This window comes from Lonchura striata, chromosome 8 (genome assembly GCF_050655825.1).
Source record: "Lonchura striata isolate lonStrDom1 chromosome 8, ASM5065582v1, whole genome shotgun sequence".
Taxonomy (NCBI): Eukaryota; Metazoa; Chordata; class Aves; order Passeriformes; family Estrildidae; genus Lonchura; species Lonchura striata.
In genome coordinates, this window is record NC_140710.1 from 11,471,128 (window position 1) to 11,483,391 (window position 12,264).

The window sequence follows — 12,264 nt, forward strand, 5'->3', positions numbered from 1 at the left end:
GGACACATGATTTTTTTTTTTTTTTTAATTACTGTAAACACCCTGAGAATTACAGGGAGATTTGCACAGACTTCCAGTTGGAGGTTAGGAGTTGGTCTGGGTCTTTAGATTTTGGATTTGGTTTTGTTTATTGAAAGATTTGTGATTCCCTCTAATTGAGATTAAAGAGGGTATAACATATTTGAAGACAATGTTAGGCATTAAATTAAAAACATAAGTAAAACTTCTTAAGCTTATTCCAGTAGCTAATAATTCACAAAAACAAGGCATCACATATCTTTTAGTATTTCCAAGTGAAGGCTGGACAAACTTACTGAATGTAACAAATCAAATATGAAAGACATTGATGTGAATTAATGAAAATAACTTGGATTAAAAAACAGCTTCTAAAGGTTGTGATTTATCTGGGAATAGAGTATGTAGTGACCAGACTGTTTTTAAGTTGTTCCATAAGAAAATTACAGGTAAGTTAGCTTTGTGTTTGTGTTGGATTAATAGGACACCTTGTAATAAAATATTTGACCATAATAACACCAGGTCCTTTCAACTGACACTTGGAAACACAAAATAAATTTTAAAAATAGATCTTGAATCTTGAGCAATTAACTAGTAATTCATTGCCAGAATGTCAATGCATAATGTAGAGGGATGTTACAAGATCTAATTTAATAATTAAGAAGGAAGCTTTGAAATTGTTTGGGTTTTGCCTGCTTCCTCTCCAGATGAGAGAGACCTTGCAATAACCTTAACCTTTTCCTTGTGATGGTAGCAAGCTATGGCTATTTTAACATAAAATCCCCACTGAAAATAGAACACATCAGATATTTCACTCAGGTCAAAATGACAAACTTCCATAAAATATTGTCCCTTTGTCTTCATTTAGCCATAATTATTGCTGTCAGTTAAACTTTGGGACAAATACTACGTGTCTTCCTTTTGTTTTAAAAATAAAGGATAAAAATAGCTCTGTAGAGACAATTTTAAGTTCATGTTCAAGATGCAGTAATATTTTTGACAGATTGCTGTGAAGTCTTGTGCACTCTCAGATCTCAAAAAGTACAAGGTCAAAAATATTGTTTGTGATGCCCTATATATTTTAACAGAAATATTGTCAAAACAAATTATAATCAGGTTTTGACACTTGTCCTGAAAGTGTCAAGGCCTCCATAAAATATAATGCCTCAGGAGCTTCAGGCAAAAAGTTTAAGCATCATATTAATTCAATAACTCTGTAAGGTGTAGATCATCTTGCAGTGCTCAGTTTTGGGGTCAGGACACTTAATATGAGAAAGAGTTATCAGCCTCTTAACAACCTTTGCTACGGATTTCATTAGATGTTCTTGGGGAAAAAAAATAAAGGAGGAAAACCCCCCAGCTAAACAGAAAAAGCCCAACCCTCAAAGAAACAAATTCAACAGTGTACCAAGCTCTGACAGCTCCAAGCAGGGTGCTGGGAGTGGGATATCAAGCTGAGGTGAAAGCTATGTCAAAAACTGAGGATGAAGAGGGCCCACAGCATCTGAAGAATTCTGTTTAGAGCCAGAGAAATGGAATTACTAGGAATATGTCGAGATCAAGGTGTGCAGCTGAAGTAAATTTAGAATAGTTACCAAGCATTTTTCCAGATTTGGTAACACCTGTGCGTCTTTGGGATAGTTAAGAGATCCAGTATGGTCCATAAGTGTCTGAAAGAGCAGGGGGAGGCACAAGATCACCCTTTAGCACCTTTGGTGTCACTGTGGAATGGCCAGAATATAAAAATAGAAGTGATGATGTGAGGAAGGAGGGACAGGAGCAGCACCCAGGCAGAGGCTGTTCAGCAGCGCTTGCAATGCTGCGCACAGAAAGGACATAAGCTCAAATTCAAAAGGAGCTGCTGCCTGTTCTCTGCTCCAGAAGAGTTTGTCAGCTCACCTTGGGGCAGCAGATGGACATGCTGTTCAGAAGCCATTAGGAAGCATTATGGTGAAGTTGGTGCTGGGGGCAGACAAATGACTACAACCCTTGTCAGATACATCCCAGTCCAATGAGGAGATGGTATGGTACTCTGAAAAGAAGTTGTGGCTAGGGGCAAATACACTGCACATGTAGACAAGTGCTTGGAACGGTAGGAAACCTAACAGTGTGTTTCAGTAAATCTTTTTTGACTCGCATGAATTATATTTTGCTATGATGGATTCCCTGAAGAGGGGAAGGTGGGTGGAGAAGGCATTTCTAGGACATTTTAGAGATGACAAAAAATATGTGCTACATGTAAGTATATAAATACATAGGATACACAGGCTGGTTATATACAAATATATTTAATCTCAAACAGGTGGAAAAAGACACAAACCCCCCTGTAAATCTTACCAAAAGAGAAGATATTTTATTTCCAGAGCTCAGTGAAGCATATTTTGTCTTTACCTCTCAACTCATAAAGACCTCATCTTGCTCTCACTGAAAATATTTTCTAGAAATCACAGGTAAATTCTCTGCTTAGCATGCTGACAGGGGAGAAAACTGCTTTATGTGTCCTTTTTTTTTCCCCCTTAATCTAGACTTTGGCTGGGGGTTCCTTATTTCAAAGGGAATTTACTTGTGCTAAACCCCTAAATGTGTATGCTTTCTATACTGAAATGAAAACTACACTTTTTTTCTAGTATTTGCTTTGCATACTTTCCAATAACTGAGGGGGAAAATGCTACCTAACACATATATGAATAGAAAAAGCTGCTCAGGAAATAGACTAAAAGCCAGGCTCTTTGTTTGATGGGAAGTTGGTCTGTTGTTACTAAATACTCCAAAGTAAACAGCTCCTGTTCAGTTCACTTTTTAAAGAAATGTGGGATTGTTTTCTGCCTCTAAAACTTGCCGTTTCATTAAAGAGAAGATAATTGACAATAAAAGCAGGGGGAGAGTGTGCATTCTGATCTTAAATGCTATGTAAGTGATATAACATGAGAAGAAAACTGCATTGCCTACTTAGCAGGCTAGAAGCTGCTCTTATTTTCTATCAAACAAGATTTTCAAAAATCACTTTACAGCTTTTAAGTGGTATGCAGGCTTAATTGTTTCCTTATGCTCCATTCTGCAAATATACTAAAAGATAACAACCAATTAGCTATTGGTGTGCCATATGGTTTCTTAATGTGGAGTGCTTGCTGTGCCTTAATTTTTGCCTTGAACAGGTATTTTCATAGAGTTAATTCATAATATTTTACAATGTCAGTATAATCCCAACTAAACATTTTGATACTTAGTCCCATGACTGCCTCTTGGAGTCACGGGATTCCATGGGACAGGTTATTCCATAACCTGTCAGGGAATATGACATGCACCTGGACAAGTGCAGATGCCAGTGTGAGACAAGTCATGTGGAATGCCTGAAGGATGTCATAAATATTGCATGCAATGCACATTCTGTTGACAGAGATATCCAAGGGAAGGTGAAATTCTTATCTGGCTGTTTGGAGGACTTTGTATGGAAATGAACCACTGGTAGTGCTCTAGGAATTGCCATATTCCATCAGACCATCAAGTTTGATTTCTTGCCCTCAGCAATGCCTACTGTTTTATAATCTGGTTATTCAGAAAATGAAGGACAACCCTTCTATGAATATGTCAATCTAAGTCGCTCAGAAAGCAGCTATACTTGTTCAGAGATGAGGGGTAGACTCCTTGTTGATTTTTTTTCTTTTGCAAGCCCTGAGCTTCTTCCCTGAAAGATGAGAGTGCAGCATCCTCAAAACATGTACACATTGACAGGGCTACACCAGGTCTAATTACTGCACTTTAAAGCAAACAAATTCTGCAAACATTTTGTATCCAGTTTCTTTTTAACTGCAATTGGTAGAACTTTTTAACTGCAATTTGTAGAACTTTTTACCTGATATATCTTATCTGATATTTTCCCTATACACCAGCTGAGGAAAAGCATATATTTCTCACATTTCTTTTTCAAGTGCATCTGTTAGAACCCTTTCCTTAAGTTGCTTAATGTAACTGGTGTTTAGAAGACATACATTTTCTTGGGTTTGGCTGATCTCCAGTTTCAGCTGCAGTCTGGGCTACTGGGCAAGGTGGATCAGGCTTATTGAGACTGCAGCTGGGAGCCTGGATGCACAGAGCAAACTGTGTTAGCTTCATTCTGGCCAGACATAACCAATATTTACATTCACTTTGGATATTTCAAGCTAAGCAAGTGTAGTCTCAGGGTATTTTATCAATTTGCTGATTAGGTCCTCTGCAAAATGTGACTGTTATGAGTAAATGACATTAAACATCCCCTGTGGGCCTCAGTGGGAGCTTTGCACAAGGGTTTGCATGCAGCTTTATGATCCACCATAAACATGAGTCACATGCAAACTTTAATGGCACTATTATGTTCTTCTCTATCCTAGAGAAACCGGTTAATTCTAAGTATCTTCACTTATGTTTATTTTCTAATTATTCCACTTCCTTCAATTTCTTACAAGGAATTTTGAAGACATGTAGCACCCATAGTCTATTTTATTCAAATATGTGTCAAAGCATATAAGAAGCTGTATACAGATTTGTGTATATACTATCAGAATATAGGTTTTTTTTCCTTGCAGTTTTCATTAACAGCTGTTGGAAAACAGTTATAGACAGAGAAAATATGGAAAGATGTGAAACTTAGGGCACACTAAATGCAACACTGATTAAATTCATAGCAAGATCATTTCCTGTTTGGCAAAGCTTGCTCAGCCAGCCATGAAAAAACAAGAAGACAGATACTCAACCTGCCTTTATTTTCAGTGCTCAAATCTTGTGCATTTCATCCTCAAGCTTCAACAGTGTGTTTACACTAAAGCTTTAGTCGGATCTGTATTAACTGAAAGCCTATCCTGGCAAGAAGCTCACTACACATTACCACAGAAATCACCCCTGGCAGTGGAAACCAAAATGCTGCTTAATTGCATAAATATAGGCAAAACTCAAGGCATCTGCAGGCTACAGCAGGGGTGGCTTAAAATAACATATTCACAAATTGCTCAGCTCTGGTAACAACTGATAATAAGCATTAGTGCATAACACAGCAAACAAATTATAGACATTTATATCCATCTCCTCTCTACAAAATGCCATAAATATTGTTCTTTCAAAATGTGTTACTGCAATGTGTGAAGCCTGACTTGACATTGGTGTGATGAGATGAACTACTTAATTGGGGTTTTAGCATACTTGCAATGTACTTATCACGTTATTTGACATTCAGTGACTAGGGAGACATGACAGATTATCTTTCCTGAAGAACTAGAAAATGGCACCTCCTTTCCACTTGCTGTCCTCTAAGCCTCTTCTGAATATCCTATTTACCTTTTGGAATTACCTTGTTTTTCTCCGTGTCCAGTTTCCAAGGGGAAGCTTACCTTGGAGTTGTTCTCTCAGGTTAAATGCATTGCCTCCATCTATTTCTCTAGACAGATGAAAGCCTCTACTTATCTAAAGGTGTTTGAGGCTGTATTAACTTGTGCTTTTTCTCTCTCTGCACTATGTTGCAGTTGCCTTCTGAATGCAGGCAATCAGGGTGGCTTTGGGAGTTTATTGTTTGGAAGATTTATGGTGTAGATCACACTGAAAGAAAAGAAAAAGAAGAGAAAAGCTTCATGTGGATGTCCAGTGATTCTCACAGGTTCTGGGAGCATCCTATTTTCCAAATGTGTATATTTCAACTTTTGTTGTTAAGTGATAGGACAGGTGGAGACACTTTTATCTTAAAAATATTGGATGAGCTGCAAAGTAGTTCTCTCTCCCGTTTTTATGTTTTACATCCAACAGAATGAGGTGTTTTTTTTTACTGCTACATACTGGTGTGGTCCAGTTTACTCAGGCTCTCATTTCCAGATGCAGAAAAAATTGATCACAGTCGAGAAACAGCAGCAGGGCACAGGTGAAGGCATTATCTGCTGCTCCATAATCTTGAGGATGAGGAAGGGCAAAGTTAAAAAGAAGGCCAGCACTGAATCTTTCCAGCTTGACAAAACAGTCTGAAATACTTTGCTTCATTTTCACGTTTGTGGACATCATTGATCCAATGCAGAGCTTGCAGTTTGACACAAGTGGGAATGGGTAAATTTAAAAAGTCAAAGCACTTATGTTTCTGGTGTACTCAATTCCTCCTCTGTGGTTACCAAAACCACAAAGCTTTAGTCACGTTTCCTTCTGGTTGGAAAGAGTAGAGTGTGACATAGTTTTAATATTTAACTATATAATGAGTATCACTAGGATCATCTTGATAGAGCTGTAGCTGTCAGTGGGTGAGGCAATTACTAAATGAGGGCATAGAAATACCCTTGAATCAAGATTTTGCAATAAACTGCCATATTTATGGGTACTAGAGAGAATATATTTTGTAGCAAAGTACGATTAATTATATTTATACAGATTTGGAAACTGCTGAACATCTGGGCAGACAAGTCACAGGGCTGGGTATCTGTGTATCTGCTTGTGCTATATTTTCTGCAGAAATACAAGAATTCCTACACCAATGATTTGCAGCGATGGGTTCTAAAAGTTAGAGAACATAAGAGCTTTCCTTTAGGTAGACCCATCAGGAATCTGTCCAGCAGTAACCTTAAAAACTCAGCTACTGCAACACCACTGTTTTCTTCTCCACAGATATTTCTTACCCCCAGATTATTAGAGTGCTGAGTTTTATGCCTTTCTGAGGAGTGAGACACAGATCAAATTATTGTCTTGGCTTCAACTTGTTTTTCCAAAATGCTTGACTCTTTCTGATTGTCATTGTCTTCCATACCTTCATCCCACAGGTAGCCTTTCTGTGTCTCTTTATATCAAAGACCCTGATCTCCTGATGTGCTGATCTCCTCCCATTGCACTTGGCTGCAGCTGGCACTTGTGAGCACTCAGCACTACTGTAAATTAGTCTCCAAGTCTGTAACTGGTAGCATGTGTTCTTTGTAAGCACTGGCTTACTTCAGCTGAGCTGCTGCTTTAGTAGCTTTAAACTTAATCTTAAGTCACTAAAGCACAATTAATTTCCTGTTGGAGTTAATGACTGTATGGGAAAATCTTTATCTTGTGAGAAACAAAGGGAAAGGATGTACTGGGTTTGTATTTTTAACTCTGTTTGCATGATGTCATGCACTGCTCACTAGTATCTGTACAGGTTTATTGAATTTTAATTCACAGGACTAGCTGGAATTGTAATCTTCTTCATCCTATGTTTTCCTAACACATCCTGTTAGGCTGATCACCACCTCATATGACCTGTAACCTAAGGCTGGCAAAGACAATTTCTAAATCATATTGGCTTAAATGCATAACTGCTTACATGAACAAAAATCAATGACTTTCTGCAGTGCACAGACCTAACACATCAAGTCTGTTTTTGCAGTTCTGTGGTCACACAGTTTTCAGCTTATTTAACCTCACTATCTCTAGAGCTGAGCTTCCTGAGCCAGATATGCAAGATTCCCAGGAAAGCTTCCAGCTTGCTTTGAGAAATCTCTTCCTTGCTATTTAAGACACTGAATTTTTGCCTCTGCTCAGGTTGGTAGTCAGGAGTGCTGGCTGCAGGTATTTGTGCTCTTTCCCAGAACACAGCAATGCATTATCAGCCTGCCTAGTTCTCATCAGCAAAGGCTGCTCATGAGCTATGCCAGCTGAGCCTATTTGTCTCACATATATTCCATTGTAATCCAGCTCCATTGTTTCTGCAGGAGTCACTTGTTTTGCATGCTACACAACTGCAGTATTTCAATCACAGCACAGAGGATGTTAACTAATGGGATTTCACATTCTTTCACTAAGGTGTTGCTGAAACTGGATGGTTTCAAAATTGCTGTGGAGCAACTGTTTGAAGCTATATAAAAGAGATGCTGGGATGCACAAAAGCTGCAATGATTGCCTGCTTAGCATACACCAACATAATTCATCCTGACAACAACTTTGTCCCATGGCCAAGGCAGGTTAAATGATGTTGCAAACACTGCTCAGAGAGAGAGATGGCACTGTAGTCGTCCAGCTGGGACTGCCAGTAAAGACAAACCCTCTGTAGAAGCTGGAGGAAGAAAAACAGCATTTAATTGCCAACTCATCCTTTGTATTTATCAATTTCACCTGGGAGCAGTGCCTTCTAATGGAACAAAGTTATTTTCAGAGCAGAATAAAACCAGCATGGACATGAATAGCTAAAAGGCGGGCCGAGATTCCAATACCATAGAAACATATTAGAGGGGGTGGAAATTGAGCATTTTTTTTTTCTTAGTTCCCCCACACATCCTTTATTTGCACTAGAAGAGCTTTCCACTATTGTATTATGTAGTCTGTGATTATCTGTTGAAAGAAAAAGCTACAGAACACTTAAGTCACAATCTAAAATCAATCACCAAGTACAGTGGTCATGCTATTTCTTGTTCTCCATGACTGTTTGTGGTAGTAAATGAGAAGAAAACTTGGCACTTCCAAAGAATTTTAATATCATTTATCTGTTATAAACACAATTAATTAAGCCTCCTTGGTAAAAACATCTGTGCTTTTGCCTCCCACATCTTTCCCTTTTGCAGTCCAGTTTCTAATTCTGCAAAACAGTTTGTATAAAAGAGTTTGGGAGAGATTCTCAGACACAGCAGATACAACTGGCAAGAAGGGCAAAAAAAGATATTGTTGATTTTTCCATTTATATTTTGGCTATTCAATTGATCAAGATAAGGGAAGTTAGGGACTACTCAGTTGTATGAGTGACTCTACAGTGCTTTACTGTGGGTGGCTTTGTGGTTAAGAACAGCATTCATCACTGCAAATGCAGCTCCAGATGTGTGAGCCCTGGGTAGTACTTGACCCTTTCTCTCTGCAGGAGGAACTGAGCAGCTTTGCTTAATCAGCCCTAAACAACTTTATAGAGGACATTTTCCTCCTGTGTGATTGAAGTACTTTTCCAGAGAGACATGTAAGGGAGGGAGATGGTGGCCTTGCCAGGTGCACAAAATTGTTTCTGATAAACTTGGACAGTTTATGAACTGGAAGAGTTTCTCATGCTCTTTATAAGTAAGTGGTCAGCTGATGGCAGTATCAGCATAGTTTGATTACCTAAATGAAATCCCAATTGTCCACCTTGGTTTTATAGCAACTACTTCAAAAATAAATTATATGTGAAATGAGATACCAAGTGGAATCCCAGCAGTAAGCTACAAGTGGGGATCAATTTGAACTATGTAATCTAGCATGAGGGAAAGAAGAAGCCAATACATACCAAGAGAGCCAGGGAAAGGAAGCAAAAATAACCTGATTGGAGAAAGTGACACAAATGAACTGTTTGTGCTAAACAATCAGATTAACTCTAACTGGAGCTGGGAGACAATTGTTTGCACAGAATTAAAGCCTACAGCTGCAGAGAGTTAATTGTCTGACTTTGGCCATAGTAAATGAGTTCAATATCTAAATACCTTTGAAAACCTGGTCTGCAAAATGCTTAAGTGTATGCAGGTGTATACTTGTGTACCTGCTTAAATGTATACAGCTGTGACAGAATTTGTAAACCTCCCACAGTGACTAAAGACCTGAGCAGGCAGGACAAGGCTCTGTTGGCTTTGCTAAAGGGCTGCAGAGCAGCAGCTCTGGCTGGGGCAGTCTCAGCTGCCCAGGAAAGGTGAGGTGGGTGATTGCTGCCCAGGCAGGCTGCTCTCATGGCTGATGTAGCTGTAATCCAGGGCAGGAGCTGCTTTCTGCTCCAGCAGCTTTTCACTCAGGGTTTGCACTCAGGAGACCAAGTTGAGCGTTGTGCTGGGTAACTGTGGAAGGAGTAGGATGTGCTGATAAAAGTTGGTTTGTAAATGAAGCTGGGTTGGTGAGGTGTTCATAGGAGTGTTTTTTTCTTGAGACATTATGTGTGCAGTGCTTGGCTTTCTACTATTAACACACTCCAGAATATCTTCACTTGTGTGGGCTATGCTGTCTCTCAAGCAGCCTAGAGTTTCATATGCGTGTTCAGGATAATGAATGTATATTGTATTTATTTCCCCATTTTGGAATTATTTTTTCTTTGTATTAGAAATCCTTTCACTTTGTTTTAAATAACAACTAATATATATCTCATAGTCATGAGGACTAGCTTAAATAAATATTTTTACTGTGCTAGCTTTGAAGATGTAGACTACTATTCAAGTGCTAAGATTAAATATGGGCTGTGAAGAAAGTGCTGCTGATTGAATTTTTAGAGGCTGTATGTTAGTGAATGCTGAGTTTGTTATTTAAAGGTAAAATGGAAGCCAGGGAGAACTGCTAAGTATGAATAGTAGAGAAAACTTCTTAATGACTTTGTAGAAAACAGTATGTCTCTCTTTTATGGTTGCTTAAAAACCTTTAGGGTTTAATATGGATTAGAATACCTAAGGGATGGTGATGGGAATGGCAGTCAAAGCCCATCTTTTGGCCTGAGACTATCTTATATCGTGTTGGATTACAGATATAATTTATGCTTTATAGTTTTTTTGTTGTTTAAAATTTTGATCCATATATGCAAAGCCAATAGAATAAAGACACAAGAGCTTTACTATGTGCACTACATCTCAAGAGGACAAGGAAATACAGATAAACAGGCTTTAGATGGAAGGTTTGTAATTCTTCCTCTAAATCACACCATTCTGCAGAACAATATGGCACAGATATTAATGGGTTAAAGTATTCTGCTAAATATGATGTTAAGGCTTCAGGAGAAAAAAGAAATCACAGTTTAATTCAAGTTTTCTTCAGGGGATACAAGTATATAGATTGTGGTGTTGTATTCTATACAGCAGATATAAAACCCATATGGCAAATTTTCTTTCATTAACAAAAAATTTAAATAGAAAATTAATAATATATGTGCATATGAGTTGATGTGTTTCTAGTTTTTCTCTTTAAACAGAGAACATTTTAAAGCCTCTCTGAAAAACAGTATTAATGGCTCGTTTGCAGCATATGTAATAAACATTTAAAGTATTTCCTCTGTCAGTGTCTTCTGCAGCCACGTTTCAGTAAGGTAAGATAAAACCTTGAGGTATGAAATGCTGCCTTCTGTTTTGAGCAGGGTTTTTTTTTTGTTTTCTCCCCCAAGAACTGAGAATATTTTTGACTAATTGGAAATGAGTTTTGTGCTCCCCAAGCAGCCTACAATCTCAGTTATTTGCATAGCCTTAGTCTTATTGTGTATCACCTGCTGCTGTGTGTTCTCAGGAAGACAGTACTTCTTGGATGTGCTGGAACATTTCCAAACAGCCTAAGTGGTAGCTTATATCAGTTTGATTCTGTGATTTACAAAATCAGCATGAAGATGGAAGCAAATCTATTTTCCACTTGTTTCAGCAAGCAGCTTTGTTTCACATTACAGTATTTTACTACACTCCATCTGACAGAGAATAATCCTTGTAACACATTCTGAATACGATACTGGAAGGATGTTCTAAAAGAAAGGGAAAAATATGTTCTCAAAGGGACCAGCACTTCTGAAGAGATTAAAAGGCCAATGAATAGTTGGAAGCCTTTTCCTTCACCTTTCTCCAGAGATTTTGCAAATATATTTTGACAGAATACAGCTGTCAGCACTGTAAAACATACAATGCTTGTACCATGCCAAAAATGTGATGCCAAAAATGTGCAGAAACTATCAATAATAAGATGTATTTTCTATTTTAGAGAGCTCCCTAAATCACAAAATGGTCTAAATTTTGATTCCTTGCATGCCTAGGCAGAATTTAAGCACTACTTTTGCTGATTAGTTAAAGAAACTGATGCATTATGTGAGAGTATGCTGGATTTGGAGCACTTGTAACTGAGGTAAGAGGGTTGCAGTATGAAAATATCCAGGGATGGCAGCAGTGGGTAGAGAGCCTTGTAGTGGCCAGGAAAGCCAGGTAGCAAAATCAGATCTATATAGAGCATGTAATTATTGTGTACTTGGTAAGCTGGCCTTGGCTCTTTATGCTGTGTTGGGCATTTTTCTTACAGAAAGGCAGCTCAGACTCTCCTTTGGTTCACTGCAGGGTTTCAGTTTGAAGTTAAGAGTCAATATTGATGTTCTAACTTGGTGTGCTTGGCATCTGGTGGGTAGGTGCACCCTTTATGAGACTTTGACAAAGGAAAACTTGAGGAAGAGGTGGTCAGTGTTGGAAATCCCTTTTATGTGCTGCCAAAAAGCTTATTCAGATGCTGCAGCAGTGACAGGAAGGTACCACTGTGGCACATGGGCAGCACTGAAACTGTGCTGAGGTTTTTTCCCATGGTCTTGCCTGGCATTTATGACCTCAGTATTTGGGTGCT